Here is a 14,455-nt window from a genome sequence, read left to right as displayed (position 1 = left end):
CGAAGGAGACAAATTTCTTACTCTCTGTCTTTCCAAGTGTCTCCGTGTAAAGGCAGCTACTCCCTCTTATTTCATCCTGTCACCTGAAAACAATGAAACCAGTTGATTTTCATTTGTCCATTTCTGCTTCTGGCAGATGAGTAATAAACCACAAAGGGCAACACCTACATTTCAGCAAGACAAGCTAACGAAACACAAAATGACAAAAAGAGTTACACTAAGGGTGTTCCCAGGACTTCTTCACCGCAGATCTATAGGTCTATTAGTTCTTTTCAGTAAGAGGGGGAGGGGGGAAACCCAGTGATGCCAAGGTAATTTATTATGATGGAGGTAGTTTCTTATGGTTTGTTTTGTGCTTTTGTTTTGTTCTATTGCAATAGGAAGGAAGAGTTGACTGGAATAGTTCAGCTGGCTGTCCTGCCTTCCTCTGATCCTGGCTTGGTACCCAAATTAAAGGTGATGTCATAAAAAGGCAACTGAGGAAGGGTGGGAGGAGTAATAGATCAAGCTTCTTCTGGCCTCATTAAGTCTATATCTGGTTTTATTCTTTTTCCTGCTTCTATTTTTTTTAAGGGGCAAAGCTTTAAGACAGTATTTACTATACAGTGGAACCTTGGTTTATGAACACCTCGGTTTACGAATTTTCAGTTTATGAACGCCGCGGACCCATCTGGAACGGATTAATTCACTTTCCATTACTTTCAATGGGAAAGTTCGCTTCAGTTTATGAACGCTTCAGTTTATGAATAGACTTCCGGAACCAATTACACCCATGCTTCGGGTTAAGGACGCTTCAGGTTGAGTACTCCGCGGACCCGTCTGGAACGTATTAATCCACTTTCCATTACTTTCAATGGGAAAGTTCGCTTCAGTTTATGAACGCTTCAGTTTATGAACAGACTTCCGGAACCAATTGTGTTCATAAACCGAGGTACCACTGTACATAAAAAAACCCCAATATGCACCCTCCCACAAACACATTTAAAAAGCCATAGAATGTCATCCAACTATTCTATGGGAGAGATTATTCTCTGTGTTTGCACCCAAGTAACACAGATTATTCTGTGTGTTTGCACCTGTGGGACCGCAGAGTCTAGGGCTTGCTGATCAGAAGGTCAGCGGTTCGAATCCCTGCAACGGGGGTGAGCTCCTGTTGCTCGGTCCCAGCTCCTGCCCACCTAGCAGTTCGAAAGCACATCAAAATACAAGTAGATAAATAGGTGGAAAGGTAAACGGCGTTTCCGTGCGCTGCTCTGGTTCGCCAGAAGCAGCTTTGTCATGCTGGCCACATGACCCGGAAGCTGTCTGCGGACAAACGCCGGCTCCCTCGGCCAATAGAGTGAGATGAGCGCCGCAACCCCAGAGTCGGACACGACTGGACCTGATGGTCAGGGGCCCCTTTACCTTTACTATTTCTCTGCCCAAGAATATTCATTCAGGACTGAGCCAAGCATCCAGACTCCATACTGGTTAAGTCTTCCCCAACTTGGTGCCCTCTAGATGTCATGAGATCCTATCATCACTGACTATTGGTCATGCACCAGATTGTGGAAGTATGGCTCCAATTGGCTGATTCACACGGCACAGCTTTTCCTGTTTGAATGCTCTCCCATACAGAAAAACCCTGCATAAAGAGAATTAACCCGTCAGGGGGAGATCTCAGAGCTAGTTTTCTGCCTGCCGTTTTTCACAGACATGCAACTTCCTCTGTCTAGATGACTAAAGTGATGCAGTCCAGGAAAAGCTTTAAGCTACATCCTGCTGATTGCATAACCTGGTTCTAAACCTCTGAGGTTTTAAGATTACTGATGTGTGGATGTGTGAATCAGACTAAATGTACAAAGTGCAGGAATCAATTATGAGTGTCAATGAGGACATTGACCCAGTGATTGATGTTATGGTTTCTGCATCTTCACATTTTGTTCTCCCCTCTTCCACCCAGCATTAAGTACAATTTGCCCAACTTTCTGTTCTGATTGTACCAACAGCCTAGCTATTTTCTGTTTCGGCAAATTCATCAGGGCCAGTGTGAGGGACAGGGGATATCGCGAAGTCCCTCCCCTCCTGAGTTCAAGCCCGTCCCCGAGCAAAGGGGAAAGCAGGGAGAGTTCCGATTCCAGTGGGGAAGCAGGAAGTCGTGTCCGAGGCTCAGGCAGGGTAGAGGAGCCAGGGTCCCAGGTGGGACAGGAAGGGGCAAGTAAGGGGGGAAGACCCATCCCCCCAACTCCAGAATTACGCAGGAAGAGGAGGGGCAAGAGGATGGGTCTGCCAAAGCTTTTGTGTTGGAGAAAGACGCGCCAAAAGCCATTAGGAGGTTCTGAAACCGACTGACAACATCGCTCCGTGTAAATAGCAATGACTTGAGCACTGTAAATACGCAGCACCAATAAAAGAATAAAATGCAGAGCTGCGTAGCGTCGTTACTCTGAAGTAGTCCACTCCGGCCACTGTGACAGCAACCTCCTAATCATTTTTGGGCTACTTCGGAGTTGCCGGGATGAGCGTGTCCGAGGCGGAGAAGTGGCGGCAGATCGCTGAGCAAGCCCAGCTAGAACTGCAACAGCTGTCGCTGCAGGCGCAGGGAGAATTGAAGGCAGCTAAAGAGGAGACTAAGAAGGTCCAGGACGACCGGCTACAACTTGCGGAACAGGTGAGAGAGCTCCAGGAAAAAGAGCAGCATTTAAGGGCGGTGGCGGTAGACCTCCAAAACAAGCTGGATGCAGAGAAAAACAAGGCGGGAGGGGCTCCCCAAGTCCAAGTGCTGCCAGGAAGGAGAGCAGGGACCCTTGTAAGCAAGTTCAATGGAGACCCGAAGGAGTTTCAGGGCTTTGAGACTGAGATCGTGTATGCTCTTGAGCTGCACCAGAATGAGTTCCCCGATGATGAGCACAGAGTAGCGTTTATTGTGGAACATCTCACCGGAGCAGCCAGGGAGTGGCTAAGACCATTAATCGCAACCAAGAATCCTTGCATGAAAAATGTCCAACAATTTCTAGAAGGTTTGAGGACGATGTATTCGTCCGATAGTCATTTGGACCAGACTAAGGAGGAACTGCATGGATTACCTTTAAGGGTTATTTCGGATCGTGGCCGCCAATTTGTTTCCAGGTTCTGGCGGCGGCTCATGAACCTCCTGCAGGTGGAGGTCAGCTTGTCGACGGCTAGACACCCGCAGACCAACGGACAAGCGGAGAGGGTCAACGCCATTCTGCAGCAGTACCTGAGATGCTACGTCAGCCAGCGGCAAACGGACTGGGTGGATCGCTTGCCACTAGCAGAATTTGCCTACAACAATGCAGTGCACGTCTCCACAGGGGTGTCGCCCTTTAAGGCCAATTACGGGCGCGACCTCAGATCTTTCCCAGAGAGGGAGAGGGAGGAGGAGGAGGAGGAGGGCCCACAGGCTGAGGATTGGGCAGAGGAACTGGAGACGGTGCACCAGCAGCTCAGAGAACACTTGGAGAGGGCCAAGGAAGCGTACAAAAAGGGGGCAGATCGCCACAGGCGACAAGGGGAGGTCATCAGGGTGGGGGACAAGGTGTGGTTGTCCTCGGAGGGCCTTCCCACCAGAGGGAGGTGCAAGAAGCTGGCACCCAAATGGCTGGGCCCCTTCACGGTCACGCAACAGGTCAACCCGGTGGCATACAGGCTGGCACTGCCAGAGGACATGAGGGTGCATCCAGTGTTTCATAGATCGCTGCTGTCGCCGTACAGGGAAAGCAGCAGGCTCAGGGACAGCGAACAAACCCCCGAGGGAGGGGGGGAGAGGGAAAACAGGGAGCAACTCAATGAGGCCACGGCCATCCTGGATTCAAGGTGGGGGGTGGGGGGCCTGGAGTACCTCATGGCATGGGAGGATGCTCCACCGTCCCAGAATGAATGGGTTCCCGCCACTCAGATACAGGAGGAATTCTTGGTGGAAGAATTTCACGCCCTCTTTCCCCACAGACCCAAGCCCTGGCACATGGAAAGGGAGGGGGAGGAGGAGGAGGCACGGGAGAACAGCTCACCATGGCGCTGGGAAGCGGAGTTTGAGGAACCAGAGGATGAGGTATGGGTGTCGCCAAGATCCACCCAGTCAGAGGAAGGAGCAGATTGGCAAAACATTTTTACCCCCACCAGCTCAGACGCCACGGACTTTTTGGGATTCCCGTCCTCCCAGGCGGAAGGGGGGGGCTCGCAGGACTGGGGGGAGGTGTTCACACCAACGGGATCGGAGAGCACCGAGTTTTTAGGCTTCCAGTCGTCACCGACACATGGGGGGGGCCTGGGGAGGGGTGAAGGAGAGCTTGGGAGGGGGGTGGATGTGAGGGACAGGGGATATCGCGAAGTCCCTCCCCTCCTGAGTTCAAGCCCGTCCCCGAGCAAAGGGGAAAGCAGGGAGAGTTCCGATTCCAGTGGGGAAGCAGGAAGTCGTGTCCGAGGCTCAGGCAGGGTAGAGGAGCCAGGGTCCCAGGTGGGACAGGAAGGGGCAAGTAAGGGGGGAAGACCCATCCCCCCAACTCCAGAATTACGCAGGAAGAGGAGGGGCAAGAGGATGGGTCTGCCAAAGCTTTTGTGTTGGAGAAAGACGCGCCAAAAGCCATTAGGAGGTTCTGAAACCGACTGACAACATCGCTCCGTGTAAATAGCAATGACTTGAGCACTGTAAATACGCAGCACCAATAAAAGAATAAAATGCAGAGCTGCGTAGCGTCGTTACTCTGAAGTAGTCCACTCCGGCCACTGTGACAGCCAGGCTATTACGAAACAGGCCTTCATTCAGAAGCCAGATGTTTGCGGCACAAAGCACTGCAATTCAACTGCAGTCAATTGAGTACACTAATCCAGCGGTTTTAAACGTCTGAGGGTGTCAGAATAACTCTGAGTGAGTCATTAGGTCTTTCAGAGTTCACTGCAACAGCCGTGGTTATGATGACACCACAGAATGGTAATTATAGGCATTATTAAATGCATTCCTCCCTCCGCTGGTTCGCAAGTTGGGACAGCCCCACACCTTCCACATTTCTCGCTAAATGTTGACAGAGGAGCATCACTCGAGCCCAATTTGTACAGTTAACGGTCAGCGTTTGCGCAGGACAGAACTTGTTAAGAACATGCCTCCCCCTGCTATGAAAATGGGAGGCTACTTAAGTACACGTCGCTCACCGATTTCTCTTTCTCTTGCAGAACAGAAAACGAACAGCCCTTTTTTGTATTTTCTAAGGACAGCAGCATTTCTTCTCCTGTACTTCCTGGTCTAGGGTGCAGAGTTGTACCTGTTTAACCAAGCAAGGGTTGCCGCGATTGATCTCCGCATGCAGAATCTTGCAGTTAATGTTGCAGCCAGAGAGCAAACTTAGTCAGATTAGGCAGAGAATAATTATGGGGCAATAGCTCCCAAGTTCAAGCTTGTTTAATTGTGGTGAATGTTAAACTATTAGTTCAACTGTATCAGGTACCCATGCAAGCTGGGGGCTGATGGGAGTTGGCATCCAAATGGACGACGGCAAGTGCCGCACAACAGACTTAAAGAACAGCAAAGGTTAATTGTTCAGTCTAATCTTGCTCTTCCTCCTAGAACCTCATGGCATCATACTTGTTTTCCCCCTTATAGTATCCTCACAACACAGGGGTGTAGCCAGGATCAAAAATAGGGGGGCCAAGGCACGGGGGGGAGGGGCCACAGTGGGGCAAGGAAAGCCATGGTCGTTCAGGGGCGAGGGGGTGCCAGGATCAGCCCGAAACCGGGCTGCTCCGACCCCCTCCTCCCCCTCCGCGATCGCCCCACAGCCAGCAAGGGAGAAGGGAGACGTCCCTTCTAGCCGGCTGGCTGTGGGGCGGGTGGAGGGAAAGCCCCAGAGCCGCGCAAAGCGTTTGGCTGGCTTTCCCTCCACCTGCCCCACAGCCAGCCGGCTAGAAGGGACGTCTCCCTTCTCCCTGGCTGGCTGTGGGGCGGGCGGAGGGAAAGCCAGCCAAATGCTTTGCGCGGCTCTGGGGCTTTCCCTCCACCCGCCCCACAGCCAGCCAGGGAGAAGGGAGACGGCACCGGGCGGCTGCGGGCAGCGGGGCAGGCTGGCCAGCGGCCCTGCTTCTAGGGGGGGCAACTGCCCCCTCCTGCCCCCCTGCCTACGCGCATGTCACAACAGCTTTATGAAAGCTGTCAGACCAAGAAATGGTAACTGGGCCCAGGTCACACAGTAAGTTCATGGAGGAGGGGAATTTGAACCCAAGTATTCCAAGCCTTTATCCACTCCTCCACTCAACTGCTGAACGAAAGAGACTAGATACCAGTGAATAATGGCACTTGGAGGATTCCTCTTGCTCCAAGAATTCTTCACACCGCACGAAGCAGAATAAAATTCTGATTAAAAAATTCAGAGAAGACCCACCCCTTTAAGCAGCAGAAATGACCAAAAACTCAAAAAGCAGCAGGCAGAGTTGACATGAGACTGATCACAAATGATCTTCAGATGAAGAGCGAGGTTTACATCGCTGTGCAGTGTGCACAAAAATCAAGGCTGAGTAATCTGTGGCCTTCTAGATGTTGCAGAACTCCCGGCCCCATCATCTCTGACCAAACTGGCTGGGGCTGATGGGAGTTGGGGTCCAACAACATCTGGGGGGGCTATGGGTTCCTCACAGCAGTCATAAAAAGATTAGCTGTTTGATCTCATGCTCAGTCTGTTGTTTTTAGAAATGCATACTAGCATGGCATAGCATGGGAAAGATGTGTGGCTACCACAAAAGGCAGAAACTGCACATCTCTTCCCTTCCCTGATATAAAATGCATGCGTTAAAGCAGATCCAATATGTTTTGCTGCCAAGGAACCAGCTCAGTTCATGTGTACTTTCCGTGTGAACTTTTTTATATATAGAAAAGACAGTGCCGTATAGTGGTCAGAGTGGTAAGAGTGTGGTGCATGTTCTTGTTGAGACTCCAAGTCCTTGCCCAGTCTGTGGCTTTGGACAAATCACTCTTCCTCAGCCTGACTTACCCCGCAAGGTTGTGGCAAGGATTAAAAAATGGTGGAACCTGATGCCCCTAACACAGGGGTCAGCAAACTTTTACAGCAGGGGGCCAGTCCACTGTCTCTCAGACCTTGTGGGGGGCCGGACTGTATTTATTTTATTTTTTAAAAAAGAATGAATTCCTATGCCCCACAAATAACCCAGAGATGCATTTTAAATAAAAGGACACATTCTACTCATGTAAAAACACCAGGCAGGCCCCACAAATAACCCAGAGATCCATTTTAAATAAAAGGACACAGTATACTCATGTAAAAACATGCTGATTCCTGGACCGTCCGTGGGCCAGATTTAGAAGGCGATTGGGCCGCATCCAGCCCCCGGGCCTTAGTTTGGGAACCCCTGCCCTAACAGATTTGTTTTGATTTCAAGTGAAATCTTACCATAAAAGGAAGATAATAAGCTCATATTGTTACTTGAACCATAGAATCAAAGAATTCTAATGCAGGAATCATGTTCCATTAGAGTTTCGAATTCTTAACAATGAAAAACCACACTGCAGTTCATCCGCTGTAAAAAAAAAAAAACCCCATGTTGTTTGTTTTGCTGACCAGTGTGGCAAAATCACACACCTTACTCTATGTGATTTACACAATTAATTATGGAAATCACACACTCCATAAGTTATTCCACCCCATTCATTTCAATGCAAATGAATGTAAACAGGGGTGGCAAATGTAATCAGTCACATGGTTTGCAGACTGAAAACTGACAGCAGCAGCAAATACTGATCCTATTTGATGGAATGATTTCCATTCTGGACCTGGGATGAGTCAGAACATGGGTAATTACCATTTCCGTCAGAAAATTCTGACATCCTAGTGACTGCGCTACCGACCCTGTTCCTCCTCTGCGTCCTTCAGCCGCCCACCTTCATCCCTTTCCTGCTGTGGAATAAATGAAACCCTCTTTACTATCATAGAATGCAACAGGGTGAGCTCCCGTTGCTCTGTCCCAGCTCCTGCCCACCTAGCAGTTTGAAAGCACACCAGTGCAAGTAGATAAATAGGTACTGCTCCAGCGGGAAGGTAAATGGCATTTCCATGCATTCTGGCTTCCGTCACGGTGTCCCGTTGTGCCAGAAGCGGTTTAGTCATGCTGGCCACATGACCCAGAAAGCTGTCTGTGGAGAAACACTCAGGGGCGGAGGAAGGGGTGCGGTGGGGGCGGTCCGCCCTGGGTGTCACCACTGAGGGGGGGGGTGACAAAATGCCGGGCGGCACTTACCGCAGGGCCTGCAGCGCCCCCGAGCCACACATCTTTCCTGGGAGTGACGTGCTGGCTTGGAAGCCCACAGACTCTGAGCTACCCCAAACGGTCCGTCCTCCGCCTTCCCCAGGGCCGTCTTTAGCACATCGGGCGCCCTGGTGCAGGGATCCCTTGGGCACCCCCACTCTTTTTTTTAAAAAAAAACCTCTGCACCTCCAGCTCTTCCCCTCCATTTTTTTAAAAAAGGAAAGCTCTTACCTTCCCTGGAGGAGTGCGCCGTCTCCCTCGAGCCGGGAGGCCTTGGGGCGACGCCTCGGCTGAGCCGATAGCCACAGGGCCAGGAAGGGAGAGTGTGGCCTGCAGAGAGGCCCGGCGTCCCGGCCCTGCGGAGCCAGCAGGGCAGCGGGGAGAGTCCTAGACTGTGGGAAGGCATCCGAGCCTTCCCACCAACAGGAACGCCAATGAAACACAGTGCCGGGGTGAGGGATGACCCTGGCACTGCAGAGCGGAACAGGGTCCTAGTGCCCCTGCTCTGCTTGCTTACCTCCCTGAGTGGAGATCCTGAGCGGCGCGGCTGGCGGAGGGAAATGGGAGGCCGCCGCGCAGCTCCTCCACTTGCTGGGGCGCCGCTCAGCACCCCCCTGAGTGCCCAGGTGCCCTGGCGCCCCACGCCACTGGAGTCAATGGGCGAGCCGGCCCTGGCCTCCCCCTCAGCTGTAGGGCGGCTGAATGGGAGGAGGCAGGCAGACTCCTCAGAGGACCCGCGTGCGGCTGCCCCCACCCCCGCATGCAGCAGCCGCCACCACCCCGGTGCAGGGCACACACACTACCCCAGATGCTCGATTGGCTTGCTCCGCTGCAGCAAACGCTAGCTCCCTTGGCCTGAAAGTGAGATGAGTGCCGCAACCCCTTAGTCGCCTTTGACTGGATTTAACCGTCTAGGGGTCCTTTACCTTTACCTTAGGAGGAGGAGGGAGGGAGGGCAGGCAAGTTGAAGGAGCTGCAATATCTCCCCTTGTATTGGGACTTCCAAAGGTATGCCCATCCACACATTGCAAATTGTCCTCTGGCCACCTGTATAGCAAAAGGGGACTTCAAATGGACTTCATTGTCTATGCAATCCTCTTCACATTACACCTTATTTGGGGAGTGGGGTGAAACGAGGGAGCTGTTCCTGAACTCTGAGTTTGTAGCTAAAGCATCGAAGAGGAAGCAGGACAAACCCCAGTAAAAACACCCTTACAGGAGTTAGCCCAAACCCTTTTTTTTTCTTTTGCACAGCTCTCGTGCATTTAAGCAGGGCTTGCTCAAGAGAAGTCCCAGCAGATCACATCTCCATTATACTACTACTACTACTACTACTACTACTACTACTAAAAGGTAAAGGTAAAGGGCCCCTGACCATTAGGTCCAGTCGTGACCGACTCTGGGGTTGCGCGCTCATCTCGCATTATTGGCCGAGGGAGCCGGCGTACAGCTTCCGGGTCATGTGGCCAGCATGACAAAGCCGCTTCTGGCGAACCAGAGCAGCACACAGAAACGCCGTTTCCCTTCCCACCAGAGCGGTCCCTATTTATCTACTTGCACTTTGACGTGCTTTCGAACTGCTAGGTTGGCAGGAGCTGGGACCGAGCAACGGGAGCTCACCCCGTCACAGGGATTCGAACCGCTGACCTTCTGATCAGCAAGCCCTAGGCTCTGTGGTTTAACCCACAGCGCCACCTGTGTCCCCTACTACTACTACTAATTTATTAATACCCCACCATCTTTTAATTAATTAATTAAAATCCTCTCTAAACAGGGCTGCCTTCAGATGTCTTCTAAAAATCTGGTAGCTATTTTTCTCTTTGACATCTGATGGGAGGGCATTCCACAGGGCAGGCGCCACTACCGAGAAGGCCCTCTGCCTGGTTCCCTGCAACTTGGCTTCCCGCAACAAGGGAACCGCCAGAAGGCCCTCGGCACTGGACCTCAGTGTCCGGGCTGAACGATGGGGGTGGAGATGCTCCTTCAGGTATACTGGATTGAGGCCATTATGTATCCCTTCCTTGATTTATCAACAATGCACTTTCCAAATTAACCGCAGCGGCTTTCAGTCTGCTGAGAATGGTTTCCTCTTCCATCCAACTGACGTCCCATCGGTTATTCCGTGCTGACGCACCGTTCTGTGAATCAGATCCCACAATGCAAAGACGTGTTGCCCAAGTATTTTACCTGGAAATCTAGGTGCAGTCCTAATTAAGACTCTGGCTGTAATCACTGCTTGAGTCAAAGGCTCCCCAGTGCCTTTAATAGCTACATGACAAGGGAGAGGTTCAAGAGGTGCAGCTTCTCCTGCCTGCCACAGACTGAAATGGCAGCAGAAGCTGCTCCACCCACTCAGCTGCTATCTGCATTGTAAAGCACTAAGAGATGAGGTAGCAACGAAACCTCTGACAGTATTTAGCTGAGTTGCTCTAAAGAGGTATGATGGGCAGAACGGGTCCCTGGCTGCCATTGGTTCAGCTGCTGAGGTCTAGGGTTGCCACTTGCCCCTAAAAAAATGGGATTGTCCTGTTTTTGGACAAAAGCATCTCCTGTCCTGTTTGAACTTCCACTTGCTACTCATCAAAGAGGCAGAACAGGCACGTGCAATAGATACTGGGAAATTAGAAATTAAAAGGAAAGCTTTTAATGGCTTTTATAGGTCTATTAAATTATAAATAACTAGCTGACCCGACCACGCGTTGCTGTGGTTCTTTCCTGTGATTCCCCCCCACACACCCTGTCCCGATCCATGACATATCCTGCCCCTCCTCCCTCCACCCCAGCTCATCCCTGTGTTTCGGTAGGATACCCTTCCCTCTGTTGTCCCTGGGGAGTGTTGGCCCCTTTCCCCCTTATAGGTCTATTAAATTATAAATAATACTGTTCCTTTTCAGGGGTTCGTTTAGTGGGGATGTGCTGCTCATAATTAGCAAGAATTACCTATGAACTTCGTTTGCACATCATGCTACAGCTAAGCCATGCAGTGGGGGAGGAAGGGGTGCGGGCCACCCCGGGTGTCACCATGGGGGGTGTGAGAAAAATATGAGTTAAAAAAAGGGGGCTCACGAAACTCTTTAGTTCAGTCAAGAAACGTAATGAAACGCGGCTGGCACTGGGTGCCACATCGTGGGGACTGGCACTTACCGTGGGGCCTGCAGCATGCCCGAGCCACACATCTCTCCTGCATAGCTGCCAAGTCTCCCGTTTTCCCCGGGAAATCCCCATTTTTCCAGCTGTTCCTAGCTGAAAAAACAATTTTTTTTGTTTTATCCTGGTTTATTCTGGCGTGGCGGCCATTTTGGAACTGGGCGGAGCCATAGCTGCCCTGTTCTCCCTTTTTAAAGGGAAATTCCCTTATGCTGAATAGGCTTCCTCGCGAGGAAAGGGAAAACTTGGCAGCTATGGGCGGAGCATGCTCAGAAGCAACTTTTGATGCTGCTCTGCCCAGTCCCAAAATGGCTGCAGTGCGACTTCTGGCGCAGCGGCCATTTTGGAACTGGGCAAAGCAGCATCAAAAGTCACTTCTGAGCATGCTCCGCCCAGTTCCAAAATTGCGGCAGCACTACTTCCGGTCTGCTATTTCTGGCCCGGTCCCTTATTTCTCTGACAGCAACTTGGCAGGTATGCTCTCCTGGGAGTGACGTGGTGGTTTGGGTGCCTGCAGGCTCCGCGCTGCCTGAAATGGCAGCGTGAGGCTTGCGTCTGCCCACCGCCTCTCCCCCAGCCGCCCTACAGCCAAGGGGGAGGCGGCGGAGAGGCACCATGCAGCGCGCCCCGCCCCCATAGGTGGCTCTCCTCGCCCCCGACTGCAGGACACACGCGCCGCACCGGGCATCTGAACGGCTAGCTACGCCGCTGAAGCCATGGTTTGTTTTAACCCTTGTTTGCTTAATTGAGTAACAAACACAAGTTGTTTCAGGGATGACAAGCCAGGGCTTGTTTCTCCAGAGGTCAATTTCTTGTCTAGCTTCTCTTGCCTTGTGCCTCTGCAGATTGGTGGTTTGGGGGGGAGTGGCCAAACAAACCATGGTTAAGCAAGCCCACTGAAACACACCTTGGTTGGCATCCATCTGTCTTGGAAGACAATGGAGGAGTGAAGTCAAATGAGTCACACTTGTAGGCATAATGTCTTATCAGTGTTGCTGTGAATATTTGGCAAGTAACTTTGTGTATATAAGGGCTCAGGTTGCTCAGGTTGCACTGTGTGGGCTGCAAGAATTGCTGGAGGCTAACTGTTGGAACTGCGGATTCGATTGAAGACTTTTTAAAGAGATGGTCTGAGGAAGAAGGTGGGAAATTGCCAGGCTTCAGAACTTAGAGACCTCTCTCAGTTGCAGGACTTTGCAAGCAACTGGATTTAGGACTTGGCTGTGGGCTTTAGCACAGCAAAGACTTTGAAGCAAGGAGCCCTCTCTGGGTTCTGAGAGAGAAGACTACTTGTAAACAGTGTGTGTGTGTGGTGTATGCTGGTGTTGGCTGAGTAAAGACAGCTTAACTGTTTGACTGAGCTTCTACAACACGTAATAAACCCAACATAGGTTCCAAAACAGACAAGGGATTAAGAACAGGTCTTCTCAACCAATAGTGATGGTGACAGGACTGTCTCCTAAATAAATTCCTCCTGGGACTTGTACTAAAATTACCTCCTTCTTGTAGTGTCTTGTCTCATCTCAGGATTGTGGGGGATCTGACCCTCGGGACATAGCAGAACTTAAAAGTTTAATATAATACTGTTATGTGCTGATGGGGTGACCAAGTCTCCCATATTCCCCGGGAAACCCCTGTTTTTCCAGCTTTTCCCAGCTGTTCTGGCGCGGCGGCCATTTTGGAACTGGGCGGAGCATGCTCAGGAGCGACTTTTGATGCTGCTTTGCCCAGTTCCAAAATGGCTGCAGCGCGACTTCTGAACATGCTCCGCCCAGTTCCAAAATGGCAGCAGCGCTACTTCCGGTCTGCTACTTCCGGTCCAGTCCCTTATTTCTCAGGCTGGAACTTGGCAGCTATGCCACACAGTAATCCTTGGAGTAAGAATATGGGTACTATAATTATAAGTACACCAACAGAAATGGGCCCATTTTCATTTACGAAATGTTAAGAGGATGTGTAATATCAATTGTGTGATTAGAATCATACTGGCTGGTATGATTGGCTTAATAGTAAGCCAAAAATGGCTTCCTGCAAACTTGTGGGCTCCTGGAGAGATCGTGGCTCTTTTCTCCCTCCCCTAGTTGTTCTGCTGCTGTGCTGAGTTAATCTGTGGTTTGGCTTAGCATGTCATCCGAACTGGGGCTTGTGTTTTAGCTCTCTCTAGACAAACAGTGAGCTGTATTCAAGGTTATTCCTATCATACACAGCTTGTGTTTTGTCTGGGAGAGCAAAAACCAGGAGCCTAGTTTCAGGTGATATGCTAAGGCAAACCGTGACTTTGCCCAGTGCAGCGCAGCAACAGAATGACTGGATGGAGACCAAAGCAGCTTCAGACTCCTCCCTGGGAGCCTGGATGTTTGCTCATTCACACTAAGCTGTGGCTCGGGCTTAGTGCTATATGCAAATAGGGCCACTCCCCATGCTTTCCTCTGTCTTCACAACACACTCAGGGCTATGTGTACTCCATGCTAAATTAAAACAACAACAACTCTGTCAAAGTAATCCAAATTCTGCATTCACTGTAAATTACAGACTGAGGAAATGTGCCCTATTTCTCTTGTATTGCATAATTTATTCTGCGTATTTTACAACTATACAGACCACCAACTATTCCCCCAACTATTCATCCTCTTCTCTGGCTTCTGAGATTTTTGCTGGCATTGCCTGCACACTTTCAAACATTTTTTTTGCAGCCATATTTTACAGAAACCTCTTGTTTTTTTTTATGAATGGTTGTGGCAGTTTAAATTTGCACCTGATACAAAATTTCTGCTGAGATTCTCAGGATGAAATACTCATGCAATGGAAGTTACCCCCAGTTCCAGTCACCATGCAGAGGCAGCCTAAGGTCCAAAATAGTTTACTGCTTCAGAAGATTAAAAAGGTAAAGGTAAAGGGACCCCTGACCATTAGGTCCAGTCGTGACTGACTCTGGGGTTGCGCGCTCATCTCGCATCATTGGCTGAGGGAGCCGGTGTACAGCTTCCAGGTCATGTCGCCAGCATGACAAAGCCGCTTCTGGCAAACCAGAGCAGCACATGGAAACGCCGTTTACCTTCCC

The sequence above is a fragment of the Zootoca vivipara genome, chromosome 13 (genome assembly GCF_963506605.1).
Source record: "Zootoca vivipara chromosome 13, rZooViv1.1, whole genome shotgun sequence".
In the NCBI taxonomy this organism is placed as follows: Eukaryota; Metazoa; Chordata; class Lepidosauria; order Squamata; family Lacertidae; genus Zootoca; species Zootoca vivipara.
This window is presented reverse-complemented; position numbering follows the sequence as displayed.